Raw genomic sequence first — 9,793 nt, forward strand, 5'->3', positions numbered from 1 at the left:
TGCTACTGCATTTTGTTTTGGCTGTCGAGCGTGGAGTCCGGTCCGGATGGTACGTCTGCTAACGCCGTTCCTTATTGAAGATCATCTGATATTTATTTGTATAGCTGCATCGTTTGCGAATCGTATGAATGACCCCAACTATAATGCTGAAGGAGACCTTCTGGCAGCCCTTCGGTGTGACGATCTTTCGAATGCGAGCGAGATGTGAGTATCAATCGTTCCATCCTGTTTCTGTCCCCTTTCAAGTTGAATCTTGTATCACAGCATGTATGCTTGCCGACCACCGCTTTATGGTTTCCGCCATCTTTCTGACATTTCTCGCTGTTATACGCTTTGAACAGCCTCGCGTACGAAAGCAGATGCGATAAATATGGGGTAAGGGTGCACAGTGTGCGTCACATCGATACAGCTTGATGGAATGGAAAAAATGACTGCACAACGGGGCAGCTTCAAGCACGATGGCCCGAGCCGAGCCCTTGTCACTGCTGCACATTGCCAAGAGGCAGATTAAAGGCTGTGAGGTGAGCAGTTCTCTGGCGTTCGCGGGTTTATAGACGTGATGCTGTTTGTTAATGGACACCCAGGTGTATTAGAACGAGAAGCTAAGGAAAAGTCAGATGATATCTCATACATACATACAGATCTCGTTACTACAACGTTATCAACACATTCGGAACTGTTCTAGCACATAATTCAATTCAATTAGAGCACGCGTATCGAGTTCATTCGGATCTTTGATGCCGTGAAGCCTATCCAGCGCTGTTCACACCTTTGCCGCACAGCACTGAATACGTTCTTTCTGCTGCAGTTTCTCATTCATCATCGACAAAAGAAGCGCAAGTAAAGTTTGACACTCTTGCGACGGCAACAAGTTGACATCGACGCGCTGTGTCTTGACGATCTCAGATATCATACTATCATTCCGGCAGGTATGTTTTATGCATCTCTGGGTCTCCCGAAACATCCATTGAGTGTCGTTCTCTAGATATTCCTCATTGCACATTGGCACAGGCCCGGGAGGGCGGGGCTCGGCGGGCTGTAGCATGCATAAGGGCTATTTTATTTCTAAGGATTCATTAGTAATTGCAAACATGCGAAAAGTCCCCTGTACTCTTCGCATCAAAACCCAAATTCTATCGGAATATAAGATAGGGTCTGGAGACGTATCAAGATTATAAATGACCTTCAAACCTACCGGAACGATATCCGAGAGAAGTAGCATTAATGCATTTGGTAGGAATATTTTATTGCAGTTATGAAAGTAGCATCATAGCGTCCATGCTCAACACGCAGAGCAGCGAACGATTTTGATGCGACTAGTACTTGGATAGCACGTAACATCGTGCGTGAAGCAATATGTTCAAAGTGACTCGTGACTTGTGCTGTGTTTATCGCTCCAAAGAAAGAGCACTGAATGTGTGACAGCATTCGAATCAAGTATCATATCCTGATAGTATCAAGTCCTTGACAACTCCCGCATCAATAGTTTGTTATAATCCATCTCATACTAGACATTCTCTTCCTCCAGTGTGGAAGAGCTTGTCGGTGCGCTGAGCTCCTAGGGCGCGCTTCATGGGAAGACTCATGCGTCGCATAGGATCCAACTTATTAGCACGGCTATGTTCAGTGGGCTTATAGACCACAAGTGAACCCTTTCTGATATACGTCGTCAAGAGTCAGCAGCCTCTAGATCATCAACATAGCATTCATGCCCGGTGTCGAGTCGCCGTTGATAAGCGCCTCTAGTCGTTCTATATAAACGTTCAGTCGTCGGGTACCATTTACAGCTTAGCGGTCCCTTTTACTCGTAGGGACACTCAGGTTGTCTCGCCACGCTCTTCAGTCCTTTTCCGAGTCGGACCCACAATGAATACCTCTACAATAACGGGAACTATAACTACGGTATTGTAAGAAACACCCCAACTTTTTTAGTGGTAATGCTTCGGTACTGACCAGTGAATCAATTAACTATCTCTATAGACATGCATCCACTACCTCGTCAGAGTCCACGCCGCCCACTACCACTATCACAGCGTCAATAATTTTACCGTAACATCTTGTCCTTCTGGATCTCAATATCTGACTATTGATAAACCTCTCATAGGTCGTTTATTTCAACGAACAGCGACGGCATTGAGACCACGGTTACTATTGCAGAGTAAGCTTTATAAACACATTTACTTATTGTTGTCGAAGTTTAACTCTCATTTTCCAGTACAAAGTCCGTTTTTTTGATGCAGCGCTCATTTGGCATGGCTTCACGCTTCCCTATAGGACTACCGTAATTCCCTCCGCCGTTCCGTAAGCCAGACACAATCCTCAGTGTAGCCACGCTTTCTCATGGGCAGCATCTAAGTAGTTCGGGAAGCACCGACTCCTCTCATAAGGCAACTCCAACGGCAGCGGTGATCGCTGGCAGTGTTATCGGATCATTGGCCTCTGTTGTTGTCCTCGCTATGTTTTTCGTCTTCTGGCGAAGAAAAAAATATCGCAACAGGGTTAGTGATAACCAGCAGACTATTGATCCGTTCTTCGCCCCCAGGATACGCTCATCATCCCTCTTCGCGTGGCCCATATCCATCTCAACTATTGAATCTCACACATCCGGGTCACCTCCCTCCCCGAAGAGACTTTTTCAGTCTTCTCGAAATGCGTATGAGGAAGAGAATGAGCAGTTACGACAACAAATCAGGGACATGGATGAGCAGATGGAGATCATGCGCAGTGGTTCTTCGCCACCGTCTTACTACTCCCGGCGCAGGAGTGGAGTTTCAGATCCTTTTGCTTCTTCCCCACCGCCATAACCCTTTGCATGAGATCTGCTCGTTGCTAAAGTCTTGCCTCTTTCATGCTGGACAGGATGTCATTGTTTGTGTTGTCTAGTACGTATAGTCTCCGTGCGATTTAAATCCGTATTGTCCCAAGTTCCTTGGCTTCTCGACTCTGTTCGCCGGTGTATCCGAAGAACAAATCCAACGCAGTTACGCGTAGAGTACTTGATGAACATTACAAGCACCGTACAAACAGCAATACTCATCGGCGTGCCTGTTTGCCATTCATTATCAGTGTCATACGAGAGTTTAGTGTGCTCCTCTACGTTTCGGATGCGGGTAAAAGTGAGAGACGTGATAGTGGCGCCTGGTGCTTTTTAGTATGCCTTGATACTGGACGTGAACCCGAGAATTTGGAACTTCGCAAATGGATAGTACCCCAAAGTGGGACAGTCAATCTATACGCACACCATATCTATGAAAACAAGGTAAAAATGGTAAATACATTGATTTCTAGGTCGGAGAATTCCTCTAGCCATTGAAAGTGGTATAAGGGCTCTTTACCGTGAAGGATGGACGTCAAGACGAGTTTACCGCCCTCAGTGCCAGTTCTAACAGGGATCCTTTGCTTCGCCTTCTCTAGCTCCGCCCTCCATTCCTCTTCTCTATCACACGCTCGAGACTTGTAATCATCGAAAGAGCCGACGGAGACCTCGGGGGGAAAATGCGCAAAGTCCACGGACACGACCCCAATAGACTCATCTGTATGCTCTTGGAGATATTCTTCCAAAATGTCGTCAATGTACTCTTCCTCGTCGAACAGGAACTGTTGAACAACCCAGCAGAGAAATTCACAGTCTCTTGCAACGGCAATTTCGGGATAGCCTCCTGTTAAGTCATACCATTTGAGAATGTCAATAACCCACGAAAGCAAATAGGGGAAACGTACTCTTTTTGCGATATCTTTGGGTCTTGCAGATTGCCTGGTGGGTGGTATCTTTCGGGTCTTTCTGACAAGACCTCGAACAAAAATTACCACCGCAGGCAGGACATCTGAACAAGTCGATTTCGATGCCAGGGCAGTGCTATTAAGAAGTTAATAATGAGATCAACACTCAAACGTCGTCCACGCTTACGAGCGTATTCATGCAGTAATCACCCACTTCATCTTTGTACGAACACCGTTCCTTCCATCTTTCCTCAAACGCCTCTTCCAAGTTATCCCACTGCTCAAGAATCTCGTTCGATACTTCGCTTCGATGTTCCAAGAAGGATAAATCCGCGTGTCTCATCGACCGAAACATGGGTCGTAGTACAGACCGCCAAACCGTGTTAACGGTGAAAAGGTGTAGGAGTGAGCAGATAGCCTGGTCGAGTTCTCGGGGATAGTGGAACGTGTGGCTTCTGGCAGTGAACCATGCAAGCGACACTAAGAGCCGGTTGTCCAGTGCTTGAGTGATCCACTCCGGTCCGTCGACCAGCACTCCAGCTAAATAGCCGAAGGAAAGGATTAGCGGCTTAGCTGCGAACTGCATTTCTTCGGGGTGTTTGTCAAGATAGTGGCGAGAATACGTGATGAGTCTGCAGACCCAAGGTATGGACTTCATCAATAGATATTCGAGGCGAAGATCACGACCCTCGCCAATGAATTGGATAAACATGAGATTGTATGTCAACAACATCCAAGGTACAGGCGTTTGACGGTCCTGAACACAAGATATGATGCGGGTCAGACAACCCATTAGACGGGACTTTGGGAAAGCGATGAACGTGTGAGTTACATCTCCGAACGTGTCATGGTCTTCAGAATCCATCCATTTTTTGGCCGCCTGAGTGAGAAGGCTGGCGACCTGGATACCATTCTCGACCGTCACGATCCACGCCTTCGTTAAACTGGACAACAAGCGTGGGGCCACTTGGGTGAGTGACTTTTTTATCTCATCGAGCTCGAGAGCCCGGAGAAGAAACCGCACGCAGTTGCATGCGGCGCTGTCGATGTACTTTGAGAGTTCATGATTCGATACCATGATATCGGCGTGCTCCAGTATGATACATTCGAGGAAGTACATGCTCCATGGGATAAGTCGGGGCCAAAATGTCGTGACCCTCTTACGAAGTTGCTGATCGGTCCGAAAAGATGGGCTTTCTGAGATGATTCTAGCAATACCGCGCATACAAGCGTCGATGACGTGGACAGCCGGGGTATGAGTCCAGGGGTCAAAGCCCTCGGGAACCGGGGTTTTAACGAGCTGGAGATCGACCAGAGACAACATTCGATGAGCATTGATTGGATTTCTGACGGCCTCATCTAGAAGGTCTTGAGCATCGCCAATCGGAAAAGGGTAACGGTTCGGCGAATTTCTGGCTGGCAGACGGGTCCTTCGCTGAAAGCAAATTTTGAGCATTATTTCTTTTAGATTGGTGTATCATCGTACCGCTCGACGATTCATGGAATTGGGGAGCTATTTGCCGCACTTTTCTGATGACAGTGGTTGGTAGCGGCGCGTTGTCAAAGTCTGACACGTGCCCCGTAGTGAGAGCTGAGGAATTTGTAAATTCACGATCACGGACATATCGACGCGACGACACGTCGCTGCGAGCCCAATTTGGATTGGTCCAGTATTGATATCGAATTGAGCTTCCTCAAAGAAGCAAATATGGTGAAACCAATGGTGATAAGACTGTTACTGCGATTTGTTTATACGACAGGAGACCCCAAGATGTAGCACTAAAGTAACATTAGAACCTCTGAAGGAAAGGGAAAAGCTCTACCGCGGCTGCTTTACCATTGTCAAGACGCCTTCTGTTTTACGATGTCCGGTTTTCAGCAAAATTGCTGTCACGAAACGACATCGCCAGCAGCTGCAGGAGAATTGCGGGGAAGTCTTCCCTACGGGTACTGCCTGTAAATTATGTTCGCTTGGCATGTATGAAAACGAAGTGAAAGGATTCTATGTTTGCTGGCCTCCGACAATGCTGAGTGGAAACTGATTGTCATTGAGTCTGGACGAGGGAGCTGTAAGCCTACAGAGATGTTTTCAGGTAAGACGTTGAATCGGGTTGATGGTTTCCTTCAGTCGCAGACGGCATGGAAGGTGACGCGGCCGCGGCACGGCAGCACGGCTGAAAACTAAAAGAGGAAATCCATATTCGTCAGCAGCCGTCGGACGCCGTCGGACCGACGGAGCAATTCGACTCTGTCACTCTAACGAACACATCGCTTCACTATCGTTCGGTGATAACTGAGTCGTATTCAGGAAAGTATTTAAACAAGCGCTTCACATCAGTCTCAATCTGCTCCAATAATAATAGTCTTTTCTGTCCCTTCCACGCCAGTTGCCAGTTTCTTGCGTCGCCACGTCTAGTTCTTCAAATTCAGCAGGACAGGTACGACGAGCAACCGACCCTCTTTCCGACCTGATCGAAAATGTAACGCACATATTGATATCCCAGCCTTACGCAGCCAGGGATCCATCTCTCCAAGATGGTTTCAACAGTCTTCAGCCTGGCTCGTCCCACGTCTCGATTACCCACGGTATGCGAATTAATTCATTCTGTTGCATCGCTTCATGCTGCGGTCCTCGCTCTACCAGTCGGGACAGCGCCAAGCGACATGGCGGTGTCCTTGCGTGGCTGCCCTGATTGATACTGATCAACGTTCGATGCTTATCTCCAGATTAAATATTCGAATTTTCGTTTTCACTCACAGTGAGGCGTCCCCTCGGCAACCCCTAATGCGCTGCAAAACGTCTCCGGAATAGGATCAAATAAAAATGTCGATGTCCAATAAAATTCTTAGTAGGGATACGGTCTTGTTACCCCACCTTGAAACATCTGCCAAGATGATGCAAGGCTATACGGGACCTCCTAACTAACTGCGGTTACCGACTTTCCGACCATGTCTACTGATGTCTATCGTAATTTCTGACTCATACAAAAAGTACACCTTCATTTTTTTCACCATCACTCCCTCTCCTCTTCTGGCTGCTTGTAAAGTGGCTCTTACCCGTTACGATCATGTCCCTTCTAGAGCACGGTGCGCGTTTTGAAAAAGTGCTGACGTATGTGGCTAATCGCGTGTTTTTCATGCTGTAGTGAAAACTCTTGTTACTGCTGCTGAAGCCGCACGAGAAGATTCCCCGTATGGATACACTCCATCGAAAGGCGTCACCCTCACATTCATTATCCTATTCTCTATATCCACCTGTATGTATTATACCTTCGGGAATCTCAGTCTGGTATGAGTCGCGCTGACCAATGTCTTACCAGTAACCCACACGGCCCAGAGTATCTACTTCCGCATGTGGTGGGCACTCCCGACTATCATCCTCGCCGGATGCCTCGAGATTCTAGGATGGAGCGGGAGATTTTGGTCAAGTATCTCTCCATCTCTAAGTACTCCCTTTATGATTCAGTAAGTCTGTACTTTTTGTTCCCAGTCTACCGTCCGATCTAACGGTTGGAATAGAATAACGGCTACGATCCTTGGACCCACACCACTCGTTGCTGCCAGTTTCCTCATCCTCGGAGCTATAATCCGTATTCTAGGACCTGCTTATAGTAGATTGAGCCCCAGAGCGTGTAAGCTCTTTCCTTGTTCTGCACTTCGACCTCGCTCACGGAGTTTTGTGCTTAGATTCCATCATATTCATCAGCTGTGTGAGTACATTGAAATATACCATTTCGCTTGTTGTGCTGATCGATCCTAGGACATCCTGTCGTTGGTGGTACAAGGTGGCGGTGGAGGTATCGCGTCATCCGCGTCCAACCGCAACGACCTCCAAGGTGCCAAGCTAGTGAGGACCTTCGTGGCTTCTTCTAATGTGTTGATCTGACGGCGTTCTGGGATATAGGGATCCAATGTCATGCTTGCCGGTATCGTCTTCCAGCTTGGTATGTCACGAAACCCTTCGATCTCCTCGACGTTGTCTAACGTATCTTCTTGGCAGTCGTCATCACGTTCTACGCTATCCTCGCTTGCGAATTCCTCATCCGCTACACGCATAACCGCCCTGTAGCCAAACTGTTCTCGCGCAGGAAACGGAGTGATTCCCTGGTGACGCTCTCGTCTCCCAATCCTGCTCGCGGAGTCATGGATACCAAACTAAAAATCATGATCTTCGCGCTGGCATTCAACACCCTGTGTCTCTTCATTCGGTACGTTGCGCTATATCTATACCGCTCGCATCAAAACTGATAGACATGACTTCGCAGTGCGATATATCGTACTATTGAACTCGCCGATGGATGGAACGGAAGGATCATCCTTACGGAGGTTTACTTCAGTATGCTGCGCCATTTTAATCACGACGTCGCTTCTTGACTGATTCTCGTGATTCTCAGATGTTCTCGATGGGGCCATGGTGGTCTTGGCTATCTACACATTAAACGTTGCGCACCCTGGATTCTTGATTGGTCGCGGCATGGGAAGAAACAGGAATGCTGAAGACGCAGAGAAGAATGATAGTGCGCTTGAGCTTGGCAGACAGTAGAATATAGACTGAGCGATGGGAGTTTTCTTTTATGGACACGTAGGCTTCTGATACTCTACACTGTAGCTTTAGTTAGACGCACATAGTGCCAATTTATATCGACAAGAAGCCCACAAAAGATTCAATTAGTTTACAAGGCATTCCCATCCTGGAATGAAGCATTTAATTTACCCCCTGTTTGTGTCTGCCCCATGGCTGAGTTGGTTACAGCGTCCGACTGTTATATATGAACTTTGCAAATGTAATCGGAAGGTCGAGAGTTCGAGCCTCTCTGGGGCAGCACTTTATTAAGTGTGTTTTCTTTCCTTTTGTCCGCATCGGGCCGGTCAAGGGTTGCACACGGAGTGTAAGTTACGGTTTGCTACCTAGGTCCTACCTCTTCTCGAGCCGGTGTTTTGATACGACCTATTTAACGAGCAGAGGGGCAACTAACCGGTAACTTAATGGTCCAAAACCCGGTGTATCAAAGCGTCAGTTCCGTGTGCACACCTACCCTAAGACTTGAAGTTTCTGAAGCTCGAAGTACGATGTAACGATTTGTCCAAAATACGAACTTTCCGAACTTAACGCTCGTGCCCAGACCCCTACCCTATAGCACTCTGTCAAGAGTCGGCTTTCTCCATCTTCGAGTAAGTTTACCTTTACCAATTACGTTCGTATCAAAGTGTCTAAAGCGCATAGTGGTTGAGGAATTTAAAAAATTACGAGTCATACATTAAATAACATATGTTTCGGGTTGAAACTTCGCATGGACTAAGATCCTATATTCACAAAGACGAGCATCGCAAGAAGAATTGTATGTATGTAAGCGACGAAACGTAATCCACAAGTGGCCAACTGTCAGGTCGATAACGCAACGCAGAACATCCTCAGGATGCCCCGGATGGTATTAATGGCCAAGATAGGCAGAGCTGTCGGCAGGTGGCTCATCGAGTCAGAATTAAAGCCTCGACTCTGGGCTTATGGCGAACGAAACCGAGCATACCGGCCCATCGCTTCCAACTTGGTCAATACATACCATTCGTTCGTGTGGGTGTATAATCTGATGTCCATTCGAATAGATTGATGGCTTTAATGGAACTAATTGATGGTTGACTATAGTTGGCCAGAAAATCAGATTCGGCAAATCATCGGGCACGCCGGGGAAACAGAGAAACCCCGATCAGGCAAGTTGATTTTCAAGTGGCTGTACCCCGTGTTCATCTCTTCTCTTCTCTCTCAATTGCCATCTGGTCTACAATGGTGAATGGATAGCCATTATGAATGGGTGCGAGACAAATTTTGGGCCGGCAAAGTCTTTCTTCTCTTTTGTCATGATTGATACAGTCAGAGTCGAAGCACGTTGTCTTGCCACCGAAAATAATGCCACTTCGCAGCATGGATCCTTATAAATACCTCACTCGAGCGACAGTCGCAGCATTACTAGTTAGAAGCCCCCACATAGTGATGTCGACTACTTCACTGAACAAGACGGTCGACGTATATGCCTACGAATTCCTCCCAAACAGTAAGTCTTCTGTCTTTACCTTA

At 47.3% G+C, this 9,793-nt stretch overlaps 1 non-coding gene across 1 annotated transcript; it reads left to right on the top strand.

Moving 5' to 3' along the window:
* Positions 1–8,448: 8,448 nt before the first annotated feature.
* EV420DRAFT_t286 lies at positions 8,449–8,543 on the top strand. Its single transcript has one exon. It is a non-coding gene; the product is annotated as a tRNA-Asn (tRNA).
* The last annotated feature ends 1,250 nt before the right edge of the window (positions 8,544–9,793 follow it).

The sequence above is a fragment of the Desarmillaria tabescens genome (genome assembly GCF_030435595.1).
Source record: "Desarmillaria tabescens strain CCBAS 213 chromosome Unknown EV420scaffold_99, whole genome shotgun sequence".
NCBI classification, from domain to species: Eukaryota; Fungi; Basidiomycota; class Agaricomycetes; order Agaricales; family Physalacriaceae; genus Desarmillaria; species Desarmillaria tabescens.